Source organism: Pseudorca crassidens, chromosome 10, assembly GCF_039906515.1.
Source record: "Pseudorca crassidens isolate mPseCra1 chromosome 10, mPseCra1.hap1, whole genome shotgun sequence".
Lineage (NCBI taxonomy): Eukaryota > Metazoa > Chordata > Mammalia > Artiodactyla > Delphinidae > Pseudorca > Pseudorca crassidens.
The window spans coordinates 2892679-2917587 of NC_090305.1; positions in this window are offsets into that span (position 1 = coordinate 2892679).

Below are 24909 nucleotides of genomic sequence, written 5' to 3' on the forward strand. Positions count from 1 at the left end.
ACACCTTTGTGCCCTTGGCTTTGATTGGAACCCCTCTGAATGGAGACCCTTTAATGGGGGGTGGGGAGCAGAGAGAAGGGGTCCTTGGGGAAGTTCACGCCTGAGGAAAGAGCAGGACCCTCTTTACCAAAGGTCTGGACCCCTGGGACCAGGGAAGAGGAGGGCAGGTGGGCAGGCCCACCCTGCTCAGGCCCCAGTTCCCCCTAGATTGTTACCTTGACAACGCCAGGACTTGTCTGGCGGGCACATCTCACCTACCCTCATCCAGACCTAGCATCCCAGGAGGCACACCACGCTTCACTCCAGCTCAAAAGTAAGACCTGGACCAACCTTCAAGGACATGCGGTGGAGTAGACAGACTTCTAGTCTCTGAGAATTCTTTTTTGTTTGTTTGTTTTTTGTTTTTTTTGCGGTACGCGGGCCTCTCACTGCTGTGGCCTCTCCCGTTGCGGAGCACAGGCTCCAGATGCGCAGGCTCAGCAGCCATGGCTCACGGGCCCAGCTGTTCCGCGGCATGTGGGATCTTCCCGGACCGGGGCACGAACCCGTGTCCCCTGCATCGGCAGGCAGACTCTCAACCACTGCGCCACCAGGGAAGCCCTAGTCTCTGAGGATTTTCACAGTGAATTAGTCAGAGTTCTTCAGAAAAATAGGATGAATAGGATGTATATATCTCTACCTATATATAGGATCTATATATGAATAGGATGGGGAGAGAGAGAGAGATGTATTTTAAGGAACTGGCTCACATGATTGTGAGGGCTGGGCAGCTGACAGACTGGAAAATCAGGCAAGGGCTGATGGTGCAGTCTTGAGTCAAGGACAGTCTGGAAGAAGAATTCTTTCCTTCTTGAGGAGCCGTGGTCTCTTAAGGCCTTCCACTGACTGGATGAGCCCCAGCTACACTGTGGAGGGTAATCTGCTTTACTCAGAGTGCACTGATTTAATCACTTCCTTTAATAAAGCATTAAAAATAACAACGGAGTGGAAGCCGCAGTAAGACTTGATGAACAGACCAGTGATAGTCTAGTAGCAGGTGCTCTAGGCAAAGCCACACAGAAGACACTCCCGCCTCCCCCCGGCCCCCCTCACACGAGGAGAAACTGCACGAGACCCATTCCATCTCAATCTCTTTAACGTCTCTGGGCAAAGGAGGGTGTGCCCCTCCCACCTGAAGGAACGCCTGCCCATTCTTTTTCTTTTCCATGAACTCTGGAGAGGATTCAAAAACCAGAACTGCCCTACTCACCAACATAGTTTTACCTTGAATTTCACCAGCTATGTCAATAGCTCCAATACATAATGAAGTTTGGGACTCAAACTCTGAGAAAGCTGAAAATCTCACAGCAACCCCGGGTGGCTCACATTCGATTCAATCCAGCCAAGACTTACTGGGCGGCCAATACGCCAAACGTCGTGCTAAGTGGCGTGAAGGGCACAGAAGTGAGTTGAATCTCTCCACCCAGGCACCCACCTTCCCCTGAACACCACAGGTGGGACCAGGTGGGGACTAAGGGTTCAGATGGTCCGCGAACGGGTCAGGTCATGACCTCCCCCTACCCACTCCTCAGAGGCTTGAACAGCTTCCCAGGCCACTCGGTGAAAGCCAGCGTCCTTCTGGTGCTTCACGGCCCGTCCGACCTCCCAGGCCGCTCCAGACCTCCCTGCCCGGCCCTCCCACATGGGCCAGCTCCCCTCTGGCCAAAGTGCCTCCTCCCGTGCGTCAGGTAGGCAGTGTGCTCCCCGCCGAGGCCATGACTCTGCACCCCTGTGTCGGGACCTCTCTTTCTGCTGGAGACCCACCCAGGCAGTGACAAATCCAGCGCTCACCCCAGATTTTCCTTGAAGTGTTTGGTCGCATCTCCCTTAAAGGGTGCTCAGAAGCCCCAGTGGCTGCCTGTTCCTTAAGTGCATGCGGTGCTTCCCAAGGGCTCCCCTAGTCGTCTCCTTGTGCGGCTGTGCCAGCCCTGCAGCTCGGCTTCCTCCGCCGTTTACCCCACGGGCCCCTGTACCAGTTACCTATGGCTACGTAACAGGTAACGGCCAACAGCAGCTTAAAGCAGCACCCACTTATTACGGCCCAGGCTCCGGGCACAGGAGTCTGGGTGCAACCTAACGGGGGCCCTGCTCAGGGTCTCACAAGGGGTGGTCGGACTGCGTTCTCACCTGGAGGCCCGACAGGGGAGAATGTACCTCCAAGCCCCCTCGGGGTGTTGCGAGAGCTCACTTCCTTGTGGCTGCAGGGCTGAGAGCAAGCTGGAGGCCACCCTCCGCCCCGTGGCCTCGCGGTCCCTGGCCACGCGGCCCCTCCAGAGGCGATTACGGCAGAGCCAGCAGAGGGCCAGGGAGACGGCAGGGCAGACAGAGTCTCACAGAAGGTAATACAGCCGTGTAGTCGCCACCTTCCTCAAAGTCTCAGGCACAGCGGCACCCAGACTACGGGCAGGGGTCATACAACGGCAGGAACACCAGGGCTGGGACTCTCGGGGCCACCCTAGTCGGTCTGCTGCACGCTTCCACTCCCAGCTCGCTGCAGCCTGAAGGACCACTAGCACCGAAGGAGTGGAGTTCGGTCTTAGCCTATTTGATTTTTTTGAGCCGGAGCCTTCCCGGATATCCCCCAAAGCCAGGGAAAGTTCTGATGTGCGGAGACACGCAGCTGCTGGGGGGTCGGGGCATGGCCTGAGGAGGACAGCGTTTTCCTCTATCTCCCTAAATGAAATGGAGCCGGCAGGGGTGGACCTAGCGCTTAACCAAGAAGCAACTTTTGCACCAAGTAATACCCACCTGCTGCTCCCAGAAGCAGCGTCCAAAACCCCAACCCGGCGATTGTCTGTGTGCAGCCGAAGAGCAGACAGCCCCGAGCACGCAACTAGACGCGTGGTGCTGACGGACAGCCTTCCGTCAATGGCTGCTAAGCGTTAAAAAACATTTACTCCAGTGGCGGCCTCTTGCTTCCCGCTTTATTGCACTTGACCCCATAGCTGTGAGATGGCCTGAGCACAGCGCACGTGGAAAAAAGGGCCCAGCTCACATTCTTCAGGTTCCCCTCCCTCCTGGCAGTAACGTTTTACAGCCTTTCTCGAAGGTGAGCCTTCTGAAAACTTAATCACCGGGCACGAGCTTTCCTCTCTCTCCACAATAAATTGTGAATTAAAAGAGGACAACATGCTGGGCTTTAATTTTAAAAGGAGCCACACTGAGCGTGGTGGAAACACAGCAGCTTTGACTCTCTGTTTGGCCTCTGGCCAAGGCCTAGAGGGCTGTCAAAGTGGGTGTTATTGCCGTTGACCTGCAACATACAGGTCCTTCCATCTGTCCTCTGTCCCTGGAGAAGAGGGGAAAGCCCAAGGCTCAGGGAACAGCGGGTGTCCCAGAGGCACCGGCTGTTGGGACCTCCGCTCTCAGCCCACCCCCACCCCCAGGTAGTGGCGGGAGAATCTCAGGGTCCTCACCGAGGGAGGGACCGCGGAAGAAGTGGACAGCAGGACACGCACACGGAATATCGCACAGCTCCAGGTGGGGATCTGGGTTCGGCCTCCTCGTCTTACCCTCTTATGCCTCTGGGCAAGACGCTCACCTTCACTTGTCTCATCTGTGAAATGGAAAGACTAATAATAACCCTACTCTGTCCACCGTGCAGTGTAGACAGTGACCATCAGTATTAAGGGCTTGGTCACCTGTGATGTATTTTGCAAATAGAAGGTGATAGTGCTACTATTAAGTTAGCATTTTCCCCTCTATCCCTTCATCTTACCTTGTTTCCTCCATTCTCTATATGGAATTTTAAAGTCATAACCACAACCTTTATAAAATTTAGGAAGCAAGACCCCATATCACTGTGACGCTGCTCAGAGAACATCCCCTGGGTGCCTTCTTGAACCTATGCTTCCCCCACCGCCCACAAGTCCTTTCTATGATGAGGACTCAGTGGTTACTACGGGGACAGGGGCCTTTGAAAGGAGGGCAAGGGCTCGGGGCAGGGAGGGCGCAACCCCACCTGGAATGCTGCCTGGGATGTTCCCTAGCCCTGTCCATTTCCCTCACACCCTGCCCACCACCTGGAGCCTCAGAGCAGGCAGGAGAAATGATAACCTTGATGTGTGAGTAAAGGCTGTATTAGTCAGCTCGGGCTGCTATAAAAATTCCATAGATGGGGCGGCTTAACCACAGAAATGTCGTCCCTCACAGTGTGGAGGCTGGACGTCCAAGGCCAAGGTGTCACAGGGCTGGTTTCTCCTGAGGCCTCTCTCCTTGGCTGGGAGATGCCGCTTCCTTCCTTTGTCCTCACGTGGTTTTCTCTCTGTGCACCTGTGTCCTCATCCCATCCTTTTATAAGGTCATCTGTTGTATTGGATGAGGGCCCACCCTATGACCTCATTTTAAATTAATCACCTCTTTCAAGACCCTGTCTCCAAATACAGCCCCACCCTGAGGCACTGAGGGTTAGGGCTTCAACGTGTGAATTCGAGGGAGTGCACAACTGCGCCCATAGCAGGCGTCCGTAACGGTGGTATAGCCCCATGATGAAGATAGGGTTGGGTGAGGAAAGGGCCACGTGAATGGCTCACTTTCCTCGTCTTTAAAAAAGCTGTTAGAAGGAATACGTTCGGTCACTATGTAAACATTTGATACACGGCCCCTGAATGGGAACTAGAACTCTGTGGAACCTCCCAGCAGCTCCTGTTGACAAGCTGGTTTTTCTTGCTGCCCTCTTCCTATCATTATGACCCCAGGAGCAGAAACCAGACATGTTTAGTCACCAAGTGATAGAATACTTCACTGCTGCTCTCTGAAGATGATGGCATCTCTGAGATCTTTATCTTTGCAGCAAATGAACTGAGGGCCAGAGTTTTTCATTAGCTAAAGGCAGGAACCTGGCGGGTGGGCCCGAGGGGAGCAGGGCTGACGGAGGGAGCGTAGGTCCGAGAAGACACCCAGGGGATGTTCTCTGAGCAGCGTCCCAGTGATACGGCAAGGACAAGGGGTCTCTTTCTGGCCACCACAGGAAGCTAGAGAAATGCCGACAGATCACAGGGAAGGATGGAGGCTGCCTGTGGCCCCGGAGCCTCTGGAGAGGACACAGACCTTCACTGCAAGGACCAAAGTGGGCAAAGGAAATGGAGACAGAGCCATAGGGACCCCAGTGCTGGGCCAGAGGGCCTAGGAGGGCAGGGCGACCAGGAAGTGGGTCTCTTCGAGGCCAGAGGCAAGTCCTCCCTCCACTCAGGGGCAGAGGGCCTGCAGGGCTGGGTGGACATGCTGTAGGAGGTGGGGACAGAGAGTGTCACACCCCAGGCAGCATCACCGATGAGGAAGAACAGGTGCCAGGAGGTGGGGATGGTGCCGAGAACAGAAGGCTCACCTTGCCCCACCAGCGAAGGGCCCTGTGTCCAGCGGGAAGCCCTGTCGTTCTTGTTCATGAAGTCAGGAAACGGGCCACCCAGAGAATGGTCGTTAACTGAAAATGAGCCCCAGACAAGTATGGTTTCATAGACCCCAGGATGGCCAGGACCCCGGTGCCCACAAGCACCTCAGAGGTCTTTCTAGGAGCTACAGTTGGGTTGTTGGATAAAATACAGGATGCCCAGGTAAAGCTGGATTTCAGATACACGAGGATTAATTGTTTAGTATTAGGATGTCCCATGCAATATTTGGGAATAAAAATTATTCATTTATGTATCTGGAATTCAATTGAACTGAGCATCCTCTGTGTTTACTTGCTAAATCTGGTAGCCCTAGCCTGTAGGGTCACCAGCGGCCGTCATTTTTAAGTTGTAAGAGTCGGACATGGGTTGGGCAGGCTGTTCCTGCAGGCTGCAGACAGTGTGACATCACAGGTGGTTAGCAGGGCTGATTCAGGGCTCGCTCAGCCCTTCCTAAATGTAGTAATGCTCTCGGCTGCCGCTTATACACATCTGATTCAACCGGCTTAACCAGAAGAACGTTCACTGTGCCCCATAACTGGGAATCTAGACGCAGCATGGTCAGTGGTGTGTGCCATTAAGGACCTTCCATTTGTCTATTATGTCATCCTCCGAGCTGACTCTAGCCCTGGGCTGAGAGCCAGACGCGGCAGCAACCCCAGCATAGCTCCCAGGCATGGTCTGGCTGTGTTGCTGGCATGACTTCTGAGCTGTGGTTGAAGAACAGGACAAAGGTAAAGGGCTGCCCAGGATCCCATGACGTCCGCATGCCTTGTGGTCAGCGAAAAGCACGAAAAGATAGGCAGACTGAGTCAGGGTCAACGTGTCAGGTGGAGAAAGTTATCCAACCTATGTACTAACATATTGAGAATTACAATAAATGTGAGGGCAGTAACTACATTTAAAAATCGGAAAAGGGACTTTCCTGGCTGCCCAGCGTTTAAGACTCTGCGCTTCCAGTGAAGCGGGCACAGGTTCGATCCCTGGTCGGGGAGTTAAGATCCCGCACGCCATGCAGCGCTGCCCCAAAAAATTTTTTTAAATAAATAAAATTAAAAACTTGGAATTGACTGATGAATAGAGTAAGGAGTAGGATATTGAGGGGGCCGCCTGAACGGCATCCTTACATCCTTTTCTAAAATGTCACATGACTCCCGAAGAACGGGCTGAAGCATGTGGTCTGCTGCATCCCACCTTCGGGAAGTTACCTGTTGCTGACAAACGCACTAAGTGCAAGACTCAGGAGCAGCTTCCTCTGTGCTTACAAAGGAAAACACCGCGGCTGATTTATGGAAACGCTTCCCTGCGGGGCCACCTCAGCAAACGAGACACCATGTGAGCTTGGCCCTCATTCACGCTTTTATCTGGTCTCTTCTTTAAGCTCCTTCTAAAAGTAGAGGACTGTTATCCAGGAACAAAACGATGTGACCAGTGTAGATGCTTTTCAAATGTCATTTAAAGGCAGTTCTTTGAGAAATACTGCCAAAGGGTCCATACTTTAACACAGTGAGAGAAAATACACACTGGCAGTTGTACACCCAGCTTTTTCTTGACTTCTCTAAAAATAAGAAAACATATGGACGACCATACCAAAGTTTTGAAGTATCACATCCGAAATCAAATTTGTCAGATTCGAGTTCCAACTTTCTATGAAATATGAGGGCAGAGTTAACGTAGGTAGTAATATCTAAAAGAAACCCCTGGCATTGTATTGCCTCTTCTGCTAAGTAAATACCCCTCTAAGAAACTCACATACAGACTAGAGCACATACAATAAAAATAAAACCCTTGTGTTATAAGTGTCTTCAGGTACCCTTTCTCCACCAAATCAGTCAGAAACCGCTATTTATCCGGATGAGTTATTTATCAAATCTCTTCCAAAAATCTTGAAAACGCATTCAATCTCAATGTACTTTTGAGGGTGCTTCCAATCTAAAATTGGTAACAGTGGAAAGGGTGTTAACTCCAAAGCTGGTTTAACTAAGCGGACCTGGATTCTGCTTTTAGCTCTGGCCCACACTGTGACCTTGGGCAAGGTGACACTTCCTGGGCCTCAGGCTCCTTGTATCAGTCAGGATGGCATTCAGCGGCCTGTAACTGAAAATCTAAACCACAGTGGCGTTTCTAAAAAGGGTTCATATCCCCAGAAACCTAATGCCCTGGGCTGATGCTGCAACCCCGCCACGGCGTCAGCACCCCAGCTCCCCCCACTCCTTCACTCTCTGCCCTCTCGAACTTGTCACTTCCATCCTCACGTTTGTCACTTTCGATGGCAAGACGGCTGCTCCACCTCCAGTCTCACAAAAAGAAAGAGAGGAAAGCGGGAAAGAAGACACTGGGCTTCCCCAGAGACTCAAAGATCACATCTGCACAGTGACTGCTCTGCGTGTCACGAGGCCCCCAGCCTCGTCCTTCCTACGTGCAAGGGGCCTGGGGAAATGAGGTCTTTCCCTGACGCACTACTGCCCCCAGTGAAACGGCAGTTCCGTTGATGAGGAAGAAGACGGAAATGTGTGTTTGGCTGGCAAACAGCAATACCTGCCCCATGCCTCACGTGAAACAAGGGCTCTGCCACCTCCTGATCTATGTCCGTTCCTTCTTGCACTCAACAAAATACACACGGGAGGCCTCCTCTCTCTAGACCAGTCTTCTAGGTGCCGGGATGCAGCACAGCCTACCTGGGACCGAACTGGGAGAACAATAAGTACTGACTGCCTTGGACCGTCAGCCCCATAAAGTGGTTCTGGACAAACTGAGAGCTGGTTTAAAGCAGAGACTTCCCTTCCTCACGCAGGGTCTCAGCATGTGAGGAGGCAACGAGCCTAACCGTGGCCTGAGTTGTAACTTGTATCTGCTACTCTCGCCTTCCTGCTCTGGCTTAGCGCTTTAGAATGCCCCAGCTCTCCAATGGTCCACGAGCAGAGGGAATCCCTCTTGGAGGAAAGAAGGTGAGATCATGAGTCCAGATCCTCTGTGGCCCGTGAGGCCACATGCCTCCTCCCACCTGTCCCCCAGGGACAGCGGCTCATCAGGAGACCCTTCCAGGCAGTCCATTTCCATATCACCATTTAAATAAAAACTCAGCTGAGAAGCCTGGAACCTTCACCTACTGTTGCTGCCCAGGGCAGACTGTCCAAGCCTTTGGGAAGCGCCGCGGAAGGTCACATCAAGAGCACCCAAGCCCTTACGTTTGCTGGTTTTACTTCTGGGAACCAAGCTTAGGAAAATCATTCAAACTGTAGAAAACGTTCCTGCGCTAAGGTGTTCACTGTGGCATTTGGCGTAACAGCGCACCAGGGAAGCAATCCACATGTTCAGCAGTGGAAGAGTATGGTGGGTGCGCTCTGTAAAATACAACCGCTAACTCTGACGGTTACAAAGAGCAGAGCTCATCAAGGAAAATGCTTATGTGGGGCTTCCCTGGTGGCGCAGTGGTTGAGAGTCCGCCTGCCGATGCAGGGGACACGGGTTCGTGCTCCGGTCCGGGAAGATCCCACGTGCCGCGGAGCGGCTGGGCCCGTGAGCCATGGCCGCTGAGCCTGCGCGTCCGGAGCCTGTGCTCCGCAACGGGAGAGGCCACAGCAGTGAGAGGCCCACGTACCGCAAAAAGAAAAAAAGAAAAATGCTTATGTGAATGTGTAGGTGAAGACTGCAAGATACAAACTTACAGTTAAATGATCACTACAATTTTAAGTATACTTACAAGGAAGACATACTTGAAAATGGTAATAGTGGATAAAGGATTATACAAATATGGGTGGTCAGATTTTAAGTGACCTATTTCTCTTAGTCTTCAGATTTTTATGTGTGTTTATAGGACTTTTTAATGGAAAAATAAATTCATAGTTTGAGAAAGTTCACGGAAATTCAAGGCTCTGTGAACTACTTCACCTTCTCTAGTGTGATGGATTAATTCTGGGAGAAAATAACAACCCAGTAAGTGTTTTCACTGGTATGGCTTAGAAGGAAGATGACAGGAAGAGAGAGAAACAGGAAGGTAATGCTTTTTCTGAATTTTACCAAACTTGATAGGACTCACTTTTTTTTTTTAACCTACCCCTAGTAGTTGAATAGTATTTAAGGAAGCTCTTTTCCCTCTACTTAAACTCTTAAATTCCAAAACCCATCTTTCTGCGTAGGGCGGAGTATTACGGCAACAGTCTGGAGTTGCAGGCCACCACTGATTTCCCCTGAATCATTTGAACAAGGCAAGCAAAAGATTCCCTTTTAGCCCAACTGCAATTTTATTTTTCAACGCAGAACAGGTTTTACCTGTTTTACCTTTTTCTCTTTTCACCAAAACTGCCTAAGCAAAGCTAGCCAACGCGTTTGCAAGCCACGTTATGTCCACACTTTACCAACTTGCCCCAACCTGTCCTGGCAACCACACAGGAGAGAGGAAACTTGCTGTCCCTCCTGTGGATGGAAATCAGCTCAGCCTCAGGCAGGGATGTAGGCCTGAATGCTTCAAGTCTCTCCTCAGCTCCTCTCCCAAGTCAGGCTGCAGAGTGATGGCCCCTGGAGGCCCCTCAGCACCCTGCTCTGATGAATCCGAACCTGTGGTTACTTGATGAGTTTCCAGAACACCTCGCTGGTTCAGAGATCTGAGCTCAGCCTCCCACTGTTGGGGACACAGAATGGTTAAGTCCCTGCCTTCAAGGAGCTTGCAGTCCCGTCAGGGAGGCAGACGGCCACAATACACAACACGCACACAAACAACAAATGGCCACACAGAAGAGGTGTGGGCTGGGGAGAGGGACGTGCGCTGAGAAGAGAATCCATCTCAGGGCTTTAAGTTCAAACACAGGCGACAGGGCACGGACAGGGCCAAGTTTCAACCCCGTTCTGGAGGTTGCGTCGAGGGCGTTCACGAACTCTCCGTATCTAAGCGTCTAGAACAGTGGTTTTGACTCTGGAGGGGGCGGCGGAGAGAATCAGCTCGGTGTTATGGGGCCCTGTCCCAGAAGAGTGCACACCGTCTACATGCTAATATTTGCGTGTCAGTTCAGAAGATGTGTGGACTGCATCCTTCCAAAGCCATCCATCGACCTCCAAGACAACACAGTAAGATTATAATAATATCGAGCATTTTCTGTATTGTAGGATCCGAATTCATGCCGTACCTATATCCTTTCATCTTTCCAACAAAAATAAGACAAACGAAGCGCTGTTTCAGTCACATGCGTGGAAAAACTGAGGCTCAGACAAGTTACCCAAATAGAAGGCAGATTCAAGCCAAGTGAGGCAGCCAAATCTGTGCTCTTTCAAACAACAACTGCAAGAGGTAGAGCCGCCACTATTACAAATGAGGGAACGGTGGGCTCAGGAGGTTAAGTCACTTGCCCCGGGCCACAGGGCCACTGATCCAGAGCTCCTGACAAAGCAGCAGGACAAAAGGTGAATGCTCTGAAACCCCAAGCGAGGCATACTTGTGGGGAAAGCTCCTGAAGCAGAAACTTCGCATCCGGCTCGCCACCCGAGCGCTTGTTTCTCTCTAGTGGGAGGCAGAGGGAAAGAAGGCTGCGGTCGGCACTGTCCACTTGCACTGTGACCCTACTGCAGCCTGAGACAGCAGGGAGCCCGGACCCCCAGCCGGAGCGAGTCAGTGGCGGCTGGAGGAGGCGCTCTCTGAGAACCACACGGCAGCCTAGACGTTCTGGACCTCAGGCTCCAAAGGACGAAAAGGAGGGAGGTGAGCAGGGACCCTGACGTGCAGGAGACGATGGTGCGCGCTGCGCAATCCACCCATCAGTGTCCTGCTCAGTGAGCCTCGCTGCTGTGCCCAGCACGTGGGGAGGCCATCCATTCCTTCAGGGCCAGGCATGCAATAGAGCTGTGGGGAAATGGGAGAATCGACACTGGTCAGGACCACGCATGCACCTGCCAGGTCCCTTCACAACAGGTGTCTCCGGAGAGCCAACACTTCCTTCCACCATTGGATAAAACATTTCTAAATGCCTCACTTGGAAACAATTGCAAGCCAGTGATAACACGTGAGTCTCCCCTCATTTTAGACTGAAAGTGGGATTAACCACCATATTCACCATGGTCGGTACCGGGGACTTGGTACTGCTTTCAGAAGTCAGGTTCGCTAGCAGAGGATGTGACCATCTCCCAACCTCAAGGACAGTCGAAAACTATGGCTCTGAGAACAAGAGGTTACTTCTGATCAGAGCAATCGGAAAGGCCTCGTTTTTACTTGGGTATTAATCTCATCTCTCACATTAAACCAAAAGGAGTTAGGCTAGAGCAGTGTTTAAAGTACAAGCTCTGATGGCAGAATATCCCTGTCCAGCCACTTGTTAGCATGTGACTTTGGGCGCATTCTCACAGCCTCAGCTTTCATCCATACGATAGAAATAATAACACTGATTGTTTCAAAAGGGTTGTTGGGAGGATTCAACAAAATTACGTGTGCAGGAACTGGCACCGGACAATCCTCAACAAAATAGTAACTATTATTAAAAAAATTTGAGAAGAGATATTATGCCCTTAGAATGTACAGGTCAACGTTAGACACTCACATAGTTAATGGATAAAGACATAAGTTTGTAACGTGGAACAATTTCTCCCCAGAAGTTATATCCTTTCGGTGGATCCATTTTAGCAACAGTCTAGCATTTAACTAACCGATTTTTTTTTCAAGCCAAAGAAAACCGTGTCACTATGATAGAATTATTCCTGAACCTGTTTTTGTGAGGGCATTCTGTGAAGCTCAGAATTTGCAATAATTTCTAGTGAAAGCAGAAATAAAACAAAATTCTTTCCTGGTAGCAGAAAGAACACTCAAAGACATTCTACCAGATTTTTTGTTTTGTTTTGTTTTGGTCTTGTTTTGATCTCATAAAATACAAAGAAAACAAACAAAACACTTCAGATGTTCCATTGCAGTGAATCCAACTGTGTGACAGCATCGAGCAGAACAGAAGCTGACGTCTCATCTGTCCAGCTCTTCCCGGGGCAGATCGTTTAGAAGCAGGAATCACACAGGTCCCATGACTTTGGATTCCCAGCACCCAGCCCAGTACCCGCCCACTGTGAGCCTCAGTATGAGATCTTGGGTAGAATCTTATTATTTAATGGCCACTCATAAGCAAGCAACGCATCACCTTTATGTGCAAAAGCCCTGGGAAGGCAGAGCTAGGGTGCTCCCGCCTCCCCCTACCCCCTCCCCCCAGAGCACACTCTCCACCCAGAGTGGGCAGCCGGCAACAGCCTAGATCAGTCCCACGAGTGAGAACTTGGCAGCGTTTCCCTGAAAGGTGCTCAGTTTGTAGAGACTAGTGGTTCCCAGCTCCACCTCTTTTGTTCGAGTGCCTGCTCTTGACAAGATGGACCATTCTCATCCCAAACACGTCCCCAGACTTTCAAAAAACAGCCTGGTAGGTAGGTGCTGCCATGAGAATGACTCAGCCTAAAGGGAAGCTGGTTTCCTCTGATTGCTGGTCATTGCTCTGTATCCTTTATGTGGGAAGGGGCGGTTGGGTGACATCTTAGGGGTAAAAGGTACGGCATCTTCACAGCTGCAACTATCCAGCTAATTCAGAGTGAAACAGCTGTTTTAAGCATCTCATCCAAAAGTCAAACTGTAGAACCTTCAGTAATATTGACCCTGGGGGACTGGGGGCAGGGCCAAGCCCCGCTACCATGGCCAGCCTGTCCCTCTGGGCTTGAGGCCCCCTTGGTTCTCTCTCATGAGTCTGTGTCGGAGGTGCAGACTCAGAACCTGTTCACCGAATCCAGACGCAGCTGCCTTTGCTTCGTCGGTGTGGTGTTGGCCCACATAGGTTTCCTCAGAATTTTTATTATTTGCCAGAGCATTTTAAAAGTAGGAGATCTGTATTAAAACCCCAGATGTCTGACTTCTCAGGAGAGCTGACTGTTCGCGGCCACCCCCGGGCGGCAGCAGGCGGCTGGCTCTGAGCAGCCATGGCCCCTGCAGAATGAGCGTCCGGTCCCTGTGATGCCGTCTCCACCCGCCTGGCTATCCCACCACGTGTAGCGCCTGCTGGGTCCTCATGTGAACGTGAACCACTGCTCCTGCTCTGCGTGAATCCTACTGGGGAAGCTTGACCTTAGTTTTGCAGGCCAGCCGCATACTAGGTGGGACCCCACTGAAGAACCAGACCAGAGAGAGCAGGTGTACAGCACCTGGACCCCGCCTGATCTCCACCACACACCCCCATGGTCTTTGTCTCATTTAGGGTGCCCAGGAGGCTCAGCAGCTCTCAGCAATGACACCAGTGAGTGATCCCTTAGCCCTGGCTTCTTCAAGGATCCCCAGGACATCCTGAGAAGGAAAGCAACCAACCTCAACTTCATCGGCCGTCTTGGTCCTCAGGGGCCCAGAGTGCCACTGGTGGATGCGCTCACAGCTTTGCTATGCCATCTCTCCGTCTTCAGGGTGGGCTCCACTTAACAATCCCCAACAAATAGGAAAAGGCGTCTGGGGAAAAGTTTCCAAAAGCTTCCCTCGGTAACACATTCCAATGCCTAACAATCCTCCCTTCAGATGAGGGACTGTTTTCATATCCAACCAAAATCACCCTTGAGGCAGTTTAAAGGCATCTCCTCTTATGAATGGATAAAGAAGATGTGGTACATATATACGATGGAACACTTCTCAGCCGTAAAGGAGAATGCAAAGTGCCATTTGCAGCAACGTGGATGAACATAGAGATGATCATACCAAGTGAGTGAAGTGACTCAGACAGAGACAAATATTATATGATATCGTTTATATGTGGAATCTAAGAAGATGATACAAATGAACTTATTCATGAAACAGAAACAGACTCACAGACATAGAAAACAAAGAGGAAGAGGGGGAGGGATAAATTAAGAGTCTGGGATCGGCAGATATAAACTACTGTACATAAAATAGACAAACAAGGTCCTACTGTATAGCACAGGGAACTATATTCGATATCTGATAATAAACTATAATGGAAAATAATGAGAAAAAGAATATATACATACATATATATATACATATAAATACACACACACATATACACACACAGAATCACTTTTCCATACATGGAAACTAACACAACATTGTAAATCAACAAAACTTCAATTAAAAAATAAATTTAAAAAGAAGTTAAAAATAAAGGTATCTCATCTTACTTGATCAAGAGAAATGTGGAAGAACTGCTCAGCACTCCCTGCAAAACACATCCCTCTGTGGACAAATACAATTATTAAATCACCATGCAGCCTTCTCCTCTAGCTATTAAATCTTACTTCTCAACCTTTTAATCATCATTGAAGCTCTCACCTGAACCTTCTGTGAATTCTCTGCATCTCTCTAGATTCATATAACCCAAAACTAGATGCAGAACTCCAGCAAGGCTCTGAGCAGTGCTGAATATAACAGAGCTTGCTTTGTGGTTTCTAAATGTGTCATTTATTTTGTACTTGACTTCCAAACCGGAGCCCTTTATTGCTGACTCACGACCAGCCCAGGGTCCGCAGGATTTTTAGATGCTTTTCAGCTCGACGTGCATCTACCCTATCACTGCTCATCGTAGATCTGAAAGGTTGGGTTTTCCCTCTGCAAGCACAGTGCCTTTGTCTCTTGTGAACTTCGCTTGTGTTGGTTTCTCTCCATGTCCCTAAGTCACCAAGGCCGCTCAGAATTCTGAACCAGCTGGATCTCTGTTCCAAGCAGATTTGCAACCCAAGCCCCGTCACCCCCAATACCCCTCTACCCTCTTTGCTCAGGCTGCCAGCATCTCCTGCCTGGACGGTTGCAGTAGCCTCCCCGGTAACCTCTCTTCCACTTCGCTCCTTCAAGTCCAGTTTCCACACAGAGGCCACAGCAATACTATTAAAATGTGTACCCCACCTGCTGCCCCTGTACGGTATGGGCCTGCTCCCGCGGAGGTGATGGCGCCTTTTGGGGAGGGGGGCAGTGATGCTATCCTGAGGGCCCAGCTAGGTGTAGGGGACAAGGACACAAAGACAAAGGGGTGTGTGATGAAGGGAGATCATAGAGGGCCAGCAGGAGGGGGTGTTGAACCCAGGCAGAGGCCCCAAGGGAGACGGGCAGTGCAGTCCCTCCTCTTCCTAGGGCTGCGGTCTGAGTGGATTGGGTACCAGAGGCTGAGCCATCTTTTTAAAAAAAGGATCACACAGCCCTGCGACAGTGCATCTCCCTGGGGACCTGCAGAGACAGCCGTGCAGGGGCGACATGTATTCATGGGCACACCGGTGCTGAGTCTGCCCAGATCAGCGGAGGCGGAGGAGTGGCGGATATGCACGCCGACTGAGCGGTGACGTGGCGTGCCTGAGCGGCCCCATGGCCCGCTCCCTCACAGCATGCTGCTGGCCCAGCAGAGCCAGGCTGCTAGCCGCTTGCCGGACGTGGACCAGAGGGGTGGCCAGAGGCGCCTTCCTCCACTGGAGTCCGTCCAGATCTCTGTCCGGGTTCGGGGTAAACAGAAGCTACGCCTCACACTTGCCACTGGCTGTGCCTTTCCCCTGAGGCACCTGGGAGACCTTGCTGCCCACTGGGAAAACCTTACTTACTCCCAAGCCCCCCGGCGAAGATGCTGCGGTACCCAGGCCACCCCAGGCAGGGCACGACGGACGTGACTGGATTGTGGCCGAGGGCAGGAGGAGACCAGCTGTCACAGAGCTCCACAACAAGGGCAGGATCAGGTCAGCTCGAGGACACTTCCCAGGTGCCCTTTCCCGTCTCAATGGGCAAGGGAATCTGGCATGACGCCCACACACAGCCCCTGCTCAGGCGATGCCCAACCTATCCTGCCGAGATCATTCCCTCTGCGGCCACCGAGTGTGCAGCTGCGGCCAAAGGGGCCACACCAGGAGCCACAGCCGCGGCGGGGGCAGCGGGCGCCGTGAGCGCAGCGGCTCGCAGGCCCGCGGGCCCAGAACGGGCAGACGCAGCCCGGGAGGAGCAGCCCCCAGGCTGCAGGAGCGGTGGGACGGCGGGTCCCCGGGGCAGCCTCCCGCGGTCACGGGGTGGGGGGGGGGGGCGTGCAGCGTGGCCCAGGGCGCGACTGGGGCCCTGCAGAGGACAGCACAGACGGGGCAATCTCGGGAGCACGGGGACCAGCAGGTCTAGGATGGAACAAAGAAAGGCCCAGACGTGGGAGCCTCGCGCCCTCCCTGCAGAGGGCCGACAGCAGGAGACCTTCGAGGGAGTGTCACGGCTTGTGCGGGGAGGGCAGAGCGCGGGAGGAGAGCTCTCGGGCTGCGGCGGGTGTGACACAGCAGCGTGAACCGTCCTCCAGCTGGACTCCTGAGAGGTGACGAGAGAAAGCCGCCCGCGCAGCACGGGGCGGCGGCTCCTGTCTTCACAAAACCACCGCCTGGAAGAGCCTGCAGCTCCGCAGTCGGGGGCCTGGGACGGCCAGTCCGGGCTCCGCAGTGACCAACCAGCAGGGCCGGCTGTTCCTTCAGGAAGGTCCCTGCCAGCCTCTGCCTCTCGGGCGCACCGCTGGGGGGTGGGCCGCCGCGTCTGAGGCCTTGGAGGAGCACGCGGGCCACCGAGGAGACAGCAGCGGGTGGCCAGGGGCCGAGGTCCCTGCTCCCGCCCTGACCTCTGGGATCAGAGAGGTGGTAACCTTGGACGCCGATAAACAGCCTGGAGCCCCAAGTGTTCCCAGGTCCACTGCAGTTTCCCTTCCTGTGGTCAGAAGGAAGCCGAGATGAGAGAAGCTCAGAGGACAGGCATCCTCTGGGGTTCCACGTCCCACGGCCCAGCAGTGACCGCGCGGTGGAATCTGCGATGCCCCCAGCCCCCGCAGGGGGCCCACCTCACTCCCTCCCTCTGGGAGCCAGGCTGGGGCACAGCCTTGCCTTCCAGTCCCGGCTTTGGTACCCAGGCTGCTGGCTGGGAGGCACCCCCCATCCTCCCACATCTCCCCCAGGACCCTGAACGCAGACTTCAGTCCAGGCCACAGACCTAGCAAGGGCAGGAGTCCTACCTCCTTGGGATGCCCAGGGAGGGAGGACGGATGCTTTGGCCTTATCAGTGGACAGAGTCGGAAAGTGTGTCATGTAGACTCAGCGATTCCAGAGGTCTGAGCTCTGGAGAAAGGCCCCCACGCATTCCAGGAAACCAGCAGGGAACGCTGGTAGGAAAGTGGTTTGTAGCAGTGAACACGGGGAGCCCCCAAACGCCTCCGACCAGGAGAACGGAGAGAGCGTGGACAGGCACAGGGGGACCCAGCTCCAGAGCGGGAATGACCAAGGCTGCACCTCACACACTGTCAGACAGTGAAAAAGCAAGTGGCAGAAGAACACATGCAGAACAGTTCAAAGACAAGGCTGAAAATGTACGGCGAAGGCACACGTTTGCAGCCACAGTAGAGAAACGGGGCAGGACCGACACAGCAGCCAGAAGCGTGGATGTGTGCGGGTGGGGAGGGTGTGTGCAGGATCCGTGTGTGCAGCATCCGTGTGTGCAGGATCCGTGTGTGCAGGATCGGGGCGGCACACACAGGGGCTTTGACGGAGCTGGGGGTTGATTATAGTTCTGAAATAAAGTGCTTGTACTCAGGAGCTTCCTATCATATTTTTTCACTTTTTTTTTTTTTGTAGTACGCGGGCCTCTCACTGTTGCGGCCTCTCCCGTTGCGGAGCACAGGCACCGGACGCACAGGCTCAGCGGCCATGGCTCACGGGCCCATCCACTCCGCGGCATGTGGGATCCTCCCGGACCGGGGCACGAACCCACGTCCCCTGCATCGGCAGGCAGACTCTCAACCACTGCGCCACCAGGGAAGCCCCTTTTTTTACATTTTAACATCCCTGAAGTCAGGATGGTCTTTAAATTCCCGTCGGTCAGGTGGCAGTTGTGATGTAGTTGCATTGCCTTAGAAATACCTTAAACAACTTCTTTCACTTATGTTTTCCTTTTTTTATGTAGGCACAGTATACAACAGAAATCTGTCCCTGTCTGAAAGATCACTTTTAAAAAGTATTAAAAATTCTAAATGACAAGAAAAACATGGAAGTCAGGTCACTTCAGCCTCTGCTGAGAAGTTCTCAGGGACTTCCCTTCACACTTAGCCCAAAGCTAAAGTTCTCACGGGGGCCTTCAAGGCCTTCAGGATCTTCTTCCTGCCTCCTCTTGGTCATCCGGCCCTCCTCCCTGCTAACAGCTCTTCAGCCCTGGCTTCCTGGCTGCTCCCTGCCTGGAATGCCCTTCTCCTAGACATCCCATGATGTTTTCTTTCTTTTTTTAAACAGGAGTCCTATTTTATTTTATTTATTTATTTATTTATTATTTATTTATTTATTTTTGGCTGCATTGGGTCTTCGTTGCTACGTGTAAGCTTTCTCTAGTTGTGGCAAGCGGGGGCTACTCTTCGTTGCGGTGCATGGCTTCTCATTGTGGTGGCTTCTCTTGTTGCGGAGCACAGGCTGTAGGTGCACAGGCTCAGTAGTTGTGGCACACAGGCTTCAGTAGTTGTGGCACGAGGGCTCAGGAGTTGTGGCTCACGGGCTCTAGAGTGAAGGCTCAGTAGTTGTGGCGCATGGGCTTAGTTGCTCCACGGCATGTGGGATCTTCCCGGACCAGGGCTCAAACTGGTGTCCCCTTCACTGGCAGGCAGATTCTTAACCACTGCACCGCCAGGGAATTCCCCATGACATACTTTCTAACTTCCATTTATAAAGACACTCAATGAACCTCAGAGTCTCTTGACATTCTTTCTAACTTCCATTTATAAAGACACTCAACGAATCTCAGAGTCTCTTGACACTGATGCCAGCTTCTCCAAGGTAGGAAACTCTAGAAAGGAAAAGACTCATTTCAATTGAAACTCTCATGATCTGCCTAATTACAATCCAACCTGGTTTTCAAAATTGATTTCCTGGTCAAACTTAGCATCACCGACAAGAGAAAAGCTGACAGCATAAGCCTCAGTGGCAATATCATACTTCGCCTTCTGGGTGTTCTTGCCAGAAACGTTTTACTTGAATCTGGTCATGAGGACCCCGACATATAAATCCAGATTGTGGTGCATTTTATAAAACAACTGGCCTGAACTCATCAAAAATGTCATATCATCAACAACAACAAAGTGGAGGAGACTATTCCAGACCAGAGGAAAGTGAAGCCGCATAATAACAAAACACAATGAAGGAAACGTGGTTGAATTCTGGGGGAGAAATCTATAAAGGACCATTGGGAGATGATTAGGGGAACATTTGAATACGGGCTGTATGTTAGATTATATTGAATTAATGGGTTTCTAAGGTGTGATCCTGGCATTAAGGACACGCAGGAGAATGTTGGTTCTTAGCACACACACTTGGAAGTAGAGGGAGCATCATGACATCTGCAATTTTCAAACTTCTCAACAAAAAAATGGAGGAAAGCAAACATGACAAGATGTTAACAACTAAGGAATCTGGGTAAAAAGATGTTTTTGATATTTACTGTAGTATCCTTTCAATTTTTTATGTTTGAAATTCCTAAATAAAGTTTTTTTTAAATCAGTTTCTTCTATATTGGAGCAAAATATATACCTAAAAGAAAGGTTTATAAACCCAAAAAATATTATGGCATTTTCAGTGTTTTTAAATAACTCACATAATTTGAAGAATAACAAGGGAAGTGATTGCAACAAACAACATTTTACCATCGAAGCTGAAAGGTGAGCAGGGTGAGGTTTAAGATGCTGATGGGACTTTGACGTATGATGTCTGAGCTGAGATCCTTGCCTTGTCTTCTAAAATCTAGCCTGACTCCCGTTCAAGTGCCGCAGTCTATTTCCAGCCATAGTCATCTGGATACGTTTATAAAACTTTGTAGCTATCAGGATGTATTTCATTTGGCCAATATATGCCATCAGTGGAGAATGAAACTACTCAACATTTATTTTAAAACTGCTTAAGGTCTACACTATCAGAAGAAAGACTGTGAAATCTGGCAAACAGCTCCACATTTCAAAAATACTGAAACTAGTAAACATTGAAAACATTCTTCAAGAAATGGTTTACATGACAGCAAGATTTGTAATTATTTTATAAAGTATTTAAACTCAAAATTTTCTAATTATTGTGATTTAAAACATGAACTATCATTTCATGTTCAATAATTTTATTTGTATAATTTGCTTAGAATGACTTTGCTATAATTATTATTTGTAGTTATATTAACAAGAAATAAATAGTATACTTTTTTTCTTACTTGAGGAAGGACCACTGTTGTCTCATTCACACGATAGCACTGAATTGTTATCAGCCCTGGTTAAGTTAGGTGAGTAAAGAAATAATAATGGTAAAGATAATGGCAAGAATAAAACAAAGGAATAGGGCTTCCCTGGTGGCGCAGTGGTTGAGTCCGCCTGCCAGGGCACGAGTTCGTGCCCCGGTCCGGGAGGATCCCACATGCCGCGGAGCGGCTGGGCCCGTGAGCCATGGCCGCTGAGCCTGCACGTCCGGAGTCTGTGCTCCGCAATGGGAGAGGCCCCAGCAGTGAGAGGCCCGCGTACCGCAAAAAAAAAAAAAGGAATAAAAATATGTACAATGGAGTAACAAATTCAAATCCATGTTATTAGTACATTGGTAGACTTTTTAAAATCAAGTACCAATTAGCTTTAAAATCTCTGAAATTTTGCATGCTTTGTCTCCTTACGTCAATTAAAACCACCAAGAGTACTCGATAATATTAGATTTGTGAGCACCTAAATTAAATTTGCAATCAATATTTAAATCGGGGGAAATCAAATTTATTAAATTCATAAGTTCTTTTTCATTTAATCATTGTGTAACTAGTGTCTGAATATTTAGATGAATGTTGATTGTTTGAAGATTAATACATTGCACGTTCAACAAAGTAGAAATTGGATTGAGTATTTCTCTCCACGCACAGAAAACCCAGGGGCATTCCAGGTTCTACCAAGAGTCACCACACCCAGGAATTGATGCCTGGACTACATATAGGAGGCTAGTGGCCTAGGAAGCAACCTGGCATGAGACCCCTGCCCAGGAGGGACACGACACTGGAGAGTGACCAGCCGAGGAGTCAGATCCTCTCTCCTAGACTCTGACTCTAAGACAGGCAGAACAGCCTTCAACTGTCTATGGGTAAAAGCAGGCAGAAATAGCAGAGCAGAGAGATGCTTGTTTGCAAGCCACTCCGGTAAAGACAAGACCTGCTTCCCGGGGAGCAGCAAGGGGCTGGGCTGGTCACCCTGGTGCCATTAGGTCCCCCAGCTCTCCTGGGCCCGGGGCTCCGCGAGCCTCCTGGGTGAGCTCCTGCATGGTCCACTTCTCTCGTAGCCTGAGGTGCCATGCAGGTGCCCGGGAGGGTGGGAGTGAAGTAGAACCTAGCCTCCGAGCTGTGCGGGAAACACGTGGGAGGAGCACGGATCACTGTGCTGCTTTAAGCACTGAGGGTAAACAGCGTGTGCCTCATTCAATCTCAAGACACCTGTAGCTTAGCAATTAAAATATAACATCCGAAAGGCACCAACAGTAGGTATGAACCAAGTGCAACGAGGCCACCTAGAAGGGAATGAAGAATGCCTCGGAGGCCTGAGTATGAGGAAGTAAGGACTGGGAAAGACTCCAAGGAGAATGGGGCATTTGGCCTTGAAAATAACAGTAAGAGATTTTACCAAGATGCAAAAAAGGGGAGAGGGGATGCGAACCAGTGGTACAGGGGGAGCATAGCCTGGGGGGTCAGGGACAGACTGTGCCCAGTTGCCTGTTTTCACATCCTGACCTTACAACTTGCGACCTGTATGATCTGGAGCAAACTCTCTATCCCTCAGCGTATAATGATAGTACCTACTCATAGGACTATGGTGAGGATTAAGCGAGTTACAGCATGTAATGTTCTTAGATCGACGCTTCACCTGTGATTAGCACTCAGTAACGTTAGCTACTATTATCTCTGTTTCCACACCACGTGCTAACATAAACCTCCCACTCTTCTTTCTCACTTCTGCTCTTGGTGGTTTTGAGCACACGTGGTGCTTTGTGTTCTGCCCTTCCACGTGAGTGCGTTCTGGGTTAGCCTGTTCAGGCCGCCTCTTGCCCAGCAGGGCAGCGTGCTCATGGAGGTGTTCTTGGCTTCTCCCACCTGTGGCACTAGACCCTGCATTAGACGCATCCCCAGCCCGGTCCTCCGTTCAACCTCGGCAGGTCAGAGATACCTTCAAACGGGAGCTCTTGAACTTGAGATAGATTCAAACCCAACTCTATCCTTTGCTACCTTGTGCATATTAAACTCTTTGAAGCTTGGGTTTTTTTAGTCTTTATTGAATTTGTTACAATATTGCTTCTATTTTATGTTTTGGTTTTTTGGCCATGAGGCATGTGGGATCTTAGTTCCCCGACCAGGGATCGAACCCGCTCCCCCCTGCACTGCAAGGCGAAGTCTTAACCACTGGACCGCCAGGGAAGTCCGAAGCTTGGGTTTTTTAATCTGTAAATTGAAGGTAACAACATCTACCACATAGGGCTGTTACTGTAAGGCTTAATTAAAAAAAAATAAGTATGCAGAGCTGTTTGACCTAGTGCCCAACATATAACTGCCCAATAAATAGTAGCATTATCATACAAACAACAAATAACCTTGCAGTGGTGTACAGATTGTTATGTATTTCCTCATTTTTCTAGAAAGAGTCATAGCTTTTATCAAATTATCAAAGAGGTCCTTCTTCCTGCCTGGCATCCTCCCAGTACGGAGGGACTCTTGCTCAGACTGGAATGTATGGCCTGTAGTCCTCGGCTAGGACTCCTCTAAGTGTGCAAAACACAGAAGAGGAAGCCTCCCCCGCCTCGTCTTCGCCTGTGGAGTCACCTTCCACGAGGGAGTCAGGGAAGACAGACGTGCCCATGGAAAAGAATTGGAACGTGAGCTGAGCAGGGCCACACCTCTCCTTCCTTCTCTCCTCACAGCCTCACCCCAGTTCCCAGGGTCCCCAATTTAGTCAACTTCCTATGCCAGCTACTCTTATTCCAGAAAAGGATCTGAAAAATTCACTGGTACTAAGACCAGGATGAGAAAGAACACAAGATTCCCGGAATATCTGCCTTTGAGTCACTGGGCAGAGCTCAAATCAAAGGGATGAAGCCTAATTAGGGAATTACAGGCTCCAGGAATGCCAGGGAGGAAAAATGCTGTGTTACTGGGAGATGTTCCCAGGACATGAGGCCTGTCCCAGGTGTGGCAGTCTATATGAGCTGCTATGGAAAGAGACATTAAGTGGAAAAGGCAAGATACAGATCAGTGTGCCTAGAATGAATAGACATATATATGCTTGTATATAAATGGAAAATGCAGAAAGATACAAAGCTAATTGGTAACGTTGACTACCTGGGAAGGAAGCCTGGCAGGATTGGAAATCTGGGGTAGAAGAAGGCTTATTTCTACTTTTTTTTCACTTATATTCTTTTATACTGTTGATTTTTTTTTTACCATATATATATCACTTTTTCAATTTAAGAAGTAAGTTTGAAAAGACAGCATGAGTAAATTCAGTGAGCTATGAAATCTTTTGATAAAACCAACCGCGTGAAATATTACTTTTAAAAACTAACAAGAGACCACAGTTAACAAAACAGGATGCCATAAATCAAACCCGCAGCCAAAGTATTTCGCTAGGATTCAAAAGTCAGGTTAAATTCTGTGACACAAAGTGTCATTACAGGTGACTGATGTGCTGCGAAAACTGAGAGGAAATACGCCCAGTGCCGAGCGGGCTTTCTTAGCGAGGTAGGTTCTTACTTTAGAAAGGACATCCACTACATCTCCACACCTATTTCTGAACGAAGAAAAAGGGTTTCAGAAAGCTGTGTTCTTCACTGGTTAAATCGGCCCCTCCTGCAAGCATGCCTCTGGTTCTGAGCCTGAGAAGCAGCACCGCACACACCAGCTGCCTTGGTCCTCACAGACAGCGTTTTCCCAGCAGGCTTGGAGTGATAAGCGTTAAGGTGGGTCAAAGTCAGCAGCCAGAGAATATGTGGGTGTGTGGTGAGAATGCGTGCACAGTCACAGGCCTCTCATCACGCTCGTGATTTTAGGGACCGCTCAGAATTTTGCTCAGTTTCTCATGTTCCTGCCTTTGGGATGTGATGATTACATTTGTTGACGGAGAAAAACAAAACAAAATCCCCACAAGTCCTGAAAATTAGAAAATTTCCCAGTGGAACATTCTATTAAGGAGGAGGAGAAAAAAACCTCACATCTCCACCAGCCAGACGCCACCATCAATTCCCAAAGGTGTTGAGAACAGCAAGAGAAAGTACTCCTCCAGAAAAAATCCTTAGACATATTCTGCTTCACTAAATACTACACAACTGAAAATAAACTAAACTTTTTTTTAAAAGTTGGCTTTGGAAAGACACTATTAACATCCAAAATACTCATATGCTCTAGGCATCACGAAAGTAGTATATAAATTTGCGAACTAAAAAGGCAACTGAGACAGTAAAAAGGCAACTGACAAACATTTAAAGGCAGATGGATCTATGAAATCACACAGTAGGT